This window comes from Chaetura pelagica, unplaced genomic scaffold, assembly GCF_000747805.2.
Source record: "Chaetura pelagica isolate M959 unplaced genomic scaffold, ChaPel_1.0 scaffold7, whole genome shotgun sequence".
Classification (NCBI taxonomy): Eukaryota; Metazoa; Chordata; class Aves; order Apodiformes; family Apodidae; genus Chaetura; species Chaetura pelagica.
In genome coordinates this window covers 361,965-371,133 of record NW_009953920.1, presented here as the reverse complement: position 1 = coordinate 371,133, position 9,169 = coordinate 361,965, and the positions used below count along the sequence as shown (strand labels likewise).

General features: G+C 36.3%; 1 protein-coding gene across 1 annotated transcript in view; it reads right to left on the bottom strand.

Annotated features, from left to right (window-relative positions):
- Positions 1-9,169, bottom strand: part of POU6F2 (POU class 6 homeobox 2) — a 259,189-nt gene that overhangs the window by 249,159 nt on the left and 861 nt on the right. The gene's annotated exons all lie outside the window — the stretch shown is intronic.

Sequence of the window (9,169 nt, the reverse complement as noted above, 5' to 3'; positions counted from 1 at the left end):
CCATTACTGCCTGTTTGCCTATGGCAAAACAGCAAAGGTGAAGTCACAGAACCTTTGCAATACTACCTACACATACCTGCACAGTGTAACACAAACCCACAGTAACCCTGGGACTGGTTCAATAATTCATCTTTTGTTAAATATGAAGACAGCGTAATTACAGAGTGGTTGCTTCTTCCTGTCAGTATGTTTGCTTTGTTGATTTAGGCTCCAAAACATGGGAAGCTGTAGAGGAGTGACCACATTAGAGAAGTGGAGGCCACGGACTGGTATGCAAGCATTGATAGGCAACTACCCCGTTGAAATCTATGATCTTCCTGAGTATGTGATGGATGGTCACCTGAGACCTGTCAGAATCTGGCCTCATGTTTATTCAAACCACTAAGCAAACATGACATCTCTACACCCAGTTAATAATCCTAATTGCATACAAAAGAAAATACAAAAACTGACCCATATTGTATTTGCTCAAGAGATTAGACTGAATGCAAATTATATTTCTTCCTTTCCAGTTAATACTGTGCTATCTCAAGAAATAATTACATATACTTATTAGTACAATATTTTAAAATATGCTTTAAGATATATTTACTGAAAAGCTATTCGGGCTTCTTGATTAAACACAGGTTTTAGATCACCCTCTTCAAGGAATTCCTGCCAAATGCTAAGCTTCAAACAAAGCACAGAAACCTAAAGCAGACCTTGACAGCAGAGAGGCAAAATGCTCTCGAGTAGACCTGAGCAACAACTGTCCATGCACAGCTGTATTTGCTTCCAGCTGTGGGCACACAGCAATGAGCAGAAGAGGAGAGGGGAACGGCTCCAGCCCTGGCTGTAAGGAAAGAGAGAGATAGAAAGGAAGGGTGGCACTTTTGTTTTTACTGGCCCTCTACTTTACAAGCCTTGGCATTTGTGCGAAGAACAACAAGTAAGGCTGCGTGCCGAGTGTGGTCTGGGAGAGGACTTCCTTTATCTTCTGCTAGAAGGCAACTGACTGCTAATAATTATTTATTCAACAGCTAAAAACCAAGATTATAGAAAGTGGGATTATGTCAGAGAGGAGACTGAGCTAGGAAATGAAAATGACTTAGTAGAATCTAAGCCTAAAAAGACCATCTGAACTGAAAAACAGATATTTTTAAAAGCTAGTATTAATGTTTTTCTATAAACGTCAAACCAGTTTTCAAAGAAGTAATCTAACGATATATTGCTGTAGAGAATATTGTTTTCTATACAGGAAAATATTTTTTTTTTTATTCATCTAACATTCACATCTTCAGAGAAATGTGGAATTGGTTTAGTACTTGGATTTATTTTTATTACATTAAAAGAATTTACTTAATATCCAGTCATACTGGCTGATAATTTTATATAAATATATATTTAACTTTTATAATCACTTCAAAGCAGTGTGATTGCTCTGTTTTCTGAAACACAACATTTTCCCTAAGATGACTTCAAACTTTTCAGGAATTAAAATGATGTTTTAGGTTTCTGAAAAGAAAGGATATTTGACAAGAAAAACAAAACTCCCACTCTCCCAACAACTCTTCTTGTATATTCTAATATAAAAGCAGAAATCCAAAATTTAGGAATGGAGAAGCAGTAGTTTAAGCATTAAACAAACACATTTTACGGTGGCAGGGGCATGGGTTGTGCATCTATTTGGCAGATGTAAATATCCCTGGAATACCTAGACAACTAAGCCAATTTCAGTTTCTCTGAAAACAGCAGGTTTTCCTTAGCCAGACGGGATGAGGTACTATTCTTCTCTAGATGACCTCTGCTTTCAAAGTAAAAGGGCTTAGTCCTGCTTCTGAGAGCATCAAAGCAGTATCACAACATAAAGCAGGGCATGTCACAATACAAATCTTCCTTTGTTTCTTACTGATATTGATTTGGATTTTTATATGGTGGAAAAAAAAGAAATGAGACTTTACGCTAACAAGTATCAAACCTTTTCCATGTCAAAATAATATTCCTTTTACACCTCACAAATTATGACATATTTAATATTATTGTTTTGCCCCTGTTCAATACTAATTTTCTCATTAAGTTTTCATTTTCATGTAACTTTTTCCACTGAGCTCATCAGTAATACTTGGAATATAAATTAATGTTATTTTGATAGTACTAGTACTAACGGTAGTAATATAAAAAGCCAGAAAATAAACTATGAATGGAAGAAACATATGCTGAATTTACAATTAAATCAAAGTATAAAAAGCCATAAAGCTGATCCCATCCTCTGACCACTTCTACCCCTCAAAAAAGGCCACAGGTGATGGATGGAACAGAAGAAAAAGCTTAGTGAGGAAGAAGAATTAAAACAAAGAACAACTCTCAAATGTCAGAAAGAACAAAACCTAGGAAGACAACACAACAAGGAAAACCAAGTGCTACATAGGATATTAAAGAGAAAAATGATCCACGGGAGAATGGCAACTGTTACTATGAGCTTCCTACAGCTATCTCTGCCTTTAGATATTTTTTAAAAATTTATTAACCTAACGGCAGGAAACTTTATACAGATTGCCCCCTGACAGGGTGCCAGCTTGGTATAAGCACTTGCTATCTCTTTGTTTAGCATAAGGAAATCAAGAGAGGTGTTAAGTGGCGCCATGTGCACATTTGGGCAAATCTAACTTTGCCTCTGCATCACCGGCACATTTCCATGGAGAACTTGCTTAATCATGTGAAGTCCAATAGAAACATCCAATTCTCCTTCCATCTCTTTTCTATGTTTGCTTCCTTTTTAATGTGCAAGTGTCTGATCTATTATTAATCTCAGAACACAAACCAGCAAGGATCTCAATCAAAGAAAGTAACACTTCTTTCACAAATTACCTGTTTACTGTCTAGTAGCCAGCAAGTTCCCTTTGAAACAGCCAGCCATTTATGTTGCTTTTAAACAGGTTTGTTTGTTGTTATTTTTATAACTTCAAAGGCAGAGGGAAGAAAGATTAACTAATTAAAAATTAACTATTCGTCATTCAGTCATACCAATTACATACTAGGATTTCAATTTTTTTGTGCTTCCCTCTCTAATGTTAGTTATTCTGTACAGAAATACAGAAAACCAGACTTCAAGCCTCATTTAAGAAACATGTAATGTACACTTATCTCAGAAGTTTAAGCAAAGAGTAATTAGAGTTTTATGAGAACAAACAGAATTTTCTTTTAAAAACACAATTAACTTTCTTCATACTCAAAATAGCTTTTTTTGTTTGTTTGCCTTTTTTTAAGAGGCTTTGTCACAGTTCAGGCAGACCAGTAAGAGGCTGATTTATTACATACAAGCAAGGAAATTTATAAGTGGGGCTGTAATATTTGTCCTTCATCAGCCCGAGACCACTTTCCATCAAAAGTTAAAGGAGTAAGACTCCAGTCTCCTCAGAGTTGGAATATACATGCTAGCATCAGTACCACCACTGCCTGACCTACCTGCAATACCTAGGCACACAGCAGGAACACTCAGCCAAGGATGGATGTTCTATTTTACCATTACATTGTCCTTTTTGCTTAAACACTCATAACATCTTTTTAGGCTTTAATGGGCATTTACTCCCCATTTGAAGGTGCATCCCCCACTGACTTCAGTAAGAGCTCCGCTAAGGAATCAGACAATAATATTATTCAGAGTACTTATTCAACATCACTTTTAAGTAAGTGCTCATGACAAATAAATCCTTCAGAAATAACAATCAATCACTTAGCCAGATTTTCATATTCTTTGAAAACTCTTTTGTTAATTGAGCAAGACACCGCTACATTTTAGAAAATGGACTTGCAAGCCTGTCTAATGACCCAGTTCTATAAACAAGCCACCCAATAACTGTCCTTATTGACAGTCTTTATAATGAAATAGTGCTCCTAATACAGAGATTACTCTCTTCAGGAAAGGTATCACACATTCAAGCACTCGCAGAATCAGTCCTATGGCCCTTATGGATTGAATGATAACCGATAGTGTCTCAGAACAAAGGATCCACAATGTGGAAACTTCTAAATAAGATTATGTGAAGAGACAGGAATCTTTGTATGCAGATAAAACACATGTCAAATGTTTGCTGCATGTAAAAGAATGCTCTGATATTAACACTGAGACCATTTGGGCCATGAACTTCCCTATCAGAACAGAAATATTTGCTGGAGCTTTAAAATGCAGCATGAGAGACAAACACACATTGCTTTCTTCCAATATAATTACCAGAACTTATCAAAGAGATCCTGACAGGCAGAGATCTTATAAGCCTTTAAAATTTGAGGATATAACCAAAACACCGAGAATCACCCTTAAATACACTGATGAAAGGAAAGCTCTTAGTCTGAAGGCCTTTTTTTTCCCCCGACAGGCTAGATATGCTGTTAATGATGATAATGTGAGCTTCCTCACAGCAACCTGGCAATGACCTCTGCTCTGACCTGCAGAGACCATTGTCTCAAGAGGTAAAAGACAATTTAGTCCTTTATCCTTTGTAACTGAAATGACTCCAGTGCCATAAATTCTAATCAAGGCAACTCCTATTTAAAAAAAATTAATAATAATAATAATAAAAAATATATATTTCTTAAAAATTGGCTAATGCATGTTTCCTTAAAGTGCAATATGAGGGAACACCTAGGAAAACACAATCATCTAGAAACAACTTCTACCCTGTTCCTCTACAGAATATATGTACATGCTCATACAGAAAGATGCACACAGTTCTGAAACATGAATAACAATACAGGAAAGGAAAATAAAATCCCAAAGCCAATGCAGGCATTTGAAAAGAAACCCTTGCTTATGGAAATGTGCGCAGATTCATTTAACTCGCATGTTCCTGCTCCATACTTCAAGCATACACAGCATTATAAAAACAGTCAAAAGCTGGTAGTGAACCAAATGAAACCACAGTCATCGGATCCAGCACAAGAAAACTAAGATTTAATTTCACTGGAACAAAACCTTGTCGGCAAAAAAACCCAGTTAGCAGTCAATTTTTTTTGCTGCCCTGAAATTATTAAATAGGAAATAGTTGTACTCCACAATAATAGGCTTGGTCTTGCACTCACTATATGCTTACAGTTTGCTTTATCTCAGTAAGTTTGATACATAGAACTACAGGCTCAAAGAGCAACTTCATATAATGCAGTAAAATTACCTTAACATGCTTTCTTTTTACCATCATCTAATTATGTCACAGATTACCTTCAATTAAGAATGAATTAAGGACTGGATCTAACACTCCAGGAAAGCCAGCCTAGTCCACAGGGGCTTTTGTTGCTTGGGCTAGTCACTTCTTTCCTGGGATTTTTACCGTACAGAGAATTTTCTGCACAACTTATCCCTGGTGTCCGTACCAATGTTTGAATCTCAACAGCTACAATACTACACAGCTAACCCTGAAGTGTTATTTTTCTTACTAAGATTTTTTTTCAGGAAAATACTTCATAGTTTATTCCAAACTTGTTAAAATATATTGTATAAAATGAAAACTAGAATTAGCTTAGGATCAAATCCCAATGTGTTTCTTCAAGACAAGATACTATTCAGCATTTACAAAAGCTTTCTGTAGTAAGAGCCATGGCACCTGGCCAGGATACTATTTTGAAGTATACTGCAGAGTATGACAGGTTGATCTGAAAATGACACTGCCAGGAATACCAACAGCCAGAATCAGCTCCTCTGTTTCTTATTTACATCATATGATTAAAACAGGAGAAACTGCTTTAAAATATTTAAAAAACTAAATAATAAACCACGAGATCTCTTGCAACTCAACTTTGCCTCAAACTGCTCACCAAAACCAGCATTTCTGTAACTGAAACACTGTAGCTGTGCTAACTCCACATGTCAGAACTCTACTTCTGAGCTAATGAGTCCTCTTACCAACATTTTGCACTTGAGAAAGTATTTGTCACCATGTTTTTACTCCCTCCTTGTTTCCTGTGATTTCAATATCAAAAGTTTTTTGCATGCAGGTATGTAGATTCCGAAAAGTTCACTGGCATAAACACACAGGAGGATGATTACAGATGTAAACCCAGAGACTACAGATTTTTTTTAAAACAACACCACCACAACAAAAAAACAAATCACAAAACCAAACAAAAAACCCAACAACCACCACCAAGAGAAACCAAGGAGGCAAGCAGCAAGCAAGCACATCCACCCTAATCACAGTCGCACCTGTCATTACTCGCAGGTAACAACTGCACCTGTGTGACAAAATAGTTTCAGGTGGGAGCTATTTTGGATCATCAGAAACTTAGCCATCTTCTGCTGGTATTTCTGAGACCCAAGGAGCTACAGCATTTACCTGCTTTATCACTGATAGCAAAGCAGCCATGAGAGACAAAAGTGAACTGCCTATCTTCCTAAGTAAAAAATTAGTTGTAGTCCTGCCATTTCCTCACCTGTAGCAGGGACTGTTGTTGAAGAGGTGTCATTTTTATGATTAGTTGTGCTATCTGCTACCAAAACTAAATACCTACTGTTTCTATGGTATGCAGTGAAATACTGAAACAAGGAAGTGTGATAAAAAGGAGGATTTTAGGAAAAGGAACAGGTAAGCAATGCAGGGCCTTGCAGAAATAAATACATCCATCCAAAGAAGCTAAGCAGAGTGCGTCCGGTGAGAAAGAAGAAAGCTCTTTGTATCTAATAATTCAAGTCTGTTCATCTACATGAAAATTAGGCTTGTTACAAGCAATGAAACATTAAATATTGCCATCTTCAACAAGACAATTAAATGCTGGTCATTCTCTGCAACTAAGTCAGTACATGACTTTCACAATTTTTTTTAAAAACTTGAAAGCAGTAGTGTAGAAAAACTTTGTTCTCTATCGACCTGTCTCCTCCCCTTGACTTTCTAAAGCTCCTGCTTAATAAAAGTTTTGGCCAAATTTTCATACAGCATGTGTTAAATGTTGTTTTGTAAAAAGAAAATTATCTCTGATCACATGAAAGAAAGTTGGAGGAAAGAACTGTCCATCGCTATGCCATCACATCCACAAACAATTTCATTTCAGAGACTGCAAAGAAAGGCCCAAAGTATGCATTCTTAACATGCTATTCATAACATTAATCAAAGAGAAAGAGCTATAAAATAATGCTCCATTTTTATATATCAAAGTAGATAACACACATGTATTTCAAATGCTTATTGCAAATCTATCTTAAGGGAAGCATACATAAAGGCTAATCATCTCTATTTGAAATAGATTTCCTCAGTTTGATCCTCAAAGGTATCAAAATAGTCTCATTGTTCTTTCTTTTATGTTCTCAAAGATATTAAAATTAAGTGACAAGGACTGCTGCTAAATGATCTGTAGCATCTGCCATAATTGGAGTAGAAGCTTGATAAATGCTAGATAAGTTCATGCTGAGGCATTTGAACTATTTAACTTACTTTTGTTTACTTGGGAACACCTTTTTAGCAGTATAAGAATCAGACTGTCAAGCGTCTTACACTCACCAATAGAAACAGCACAATGTATTCGTAGCTTTTTCATTAGTGCTTTTAGGGACGTAAATTATATTTGCAGTTCAGAAGGAGACAATATATTGTTGCACATCATTTTATATCCCACACGGCAAATCTAATGAAAGTGTCTGTGTATATTTCACTATCATTGCAGAGCATCCAAATGACAATGGCTCGAAAAATACCCTGCCTTTTATTACATGACTTACCTGATCTAAAACCAGACATTTCACTACCCTCAAATTAAAACTCTGGGTTTTGTTTTGTATAAATCTTGTTATATTTAATAGATGTACCCTAAACATCTGAGCAAATAAAAGACAAACACAGCTGAAGGTATTTATACTGCTCTAGATAACTAATAGCCCTCTGAATTTTAAACATTACTGTTCTTTCCTGAATTAAATTAACTAAAACAACTATTATATACTTTTTGTACATTCAAATGGCAATTAAGCTTGCCATGGAAACAAGGATTACTAAGAGGGTGCTTAAAAATGGATGTGACATTCAGTAATGGTCTTTACTATAATCTAGAAATTAAATTTTGGATTTTTAACTATTATTTTCCCCTATCTATAGTGAAGTTGTCTAGCAAAACATTTGGTATTACATCATTTAGTAATGTGTAAATAACACTTTAAAATAAAATTGCATGTATTCTTTTGTTTAAAAAACCCCTTGCAGCTCTTACTGTAGCTGGGATGCTGAAATCTGAACACTGTAACAGATTTCCTTACAGATTATGAAACCAAAACTTGAATCTTAGAAAATGGGCTCTCACCCTCTCTCCCTCAAAGCAGCATTCCCTTTAAACAACATCTTTTTCCCTTCAACTTCCACCTATAGGACCACATAAAAGATGGAAATTATTTGCTTCTATTAAGGTTTGTCTCAAGTCACAAATGAAAATAATTAAAAGGAACTCCTTCAGGAAAGCAGTCTGTCTAAACGCAAAATGTCACTACGTACCATATAGTGCTGCTCTAGCACAGACATCTATCAAAATCTATCACTCAAGCATGAGCCTCAACAACTCTGCTCCCTTTTCTGATTAGAGATCAGAGTTGCTTGAGTTGGCTTACAGGGTATCATCCATTTGAATGACAGATGTCTGTGTTGGAGTGCCACACTTGCTGCTTTTGTTTTGATTGTGAAAGTTTACAATTATCTGGCACAAGTTAGACTATTTACAAATAAATAAACCCTCAAAAGCTGTTTTCTCTCTGCACAGGCTTTCATTTTTATCTCAAAAAATGTTAGCTCCATGTGCAGTACCCTTGGTAGCCTTTGTTTACTCAGTACAGAGTGTTTTCTATGGGAATGTTTCAGCTCTCTTCACTCAGCTTTATCTTTACCAAATAAAATTAGAACTTTTCAGTGTAATCCAGCCTCAGAAAAAACTGGAAGCACAGGACACACATCAGCACCTAACGCAATAAGTGTTAATGAACTACTCCAAGATAACCCCCCCCCTTTCCATTTTGTTTACATTAGAGACCAGGGATCAAAAGAAAGCATAAAACGTCTGCAACTTGCATCAAATAAGTTCATTGTTGCCCCAAGTTTCCAGGACTGACGCTGTCATTCTGGTAACCAGGTGCAATGGGAGCAGAGGGCTGTACGCCTGCATGCTCCAAGATACTCCTTCGTACTTGCAAGGAAACAGAGCCGGGGGGGAGGAAGAAAGAAAGGAA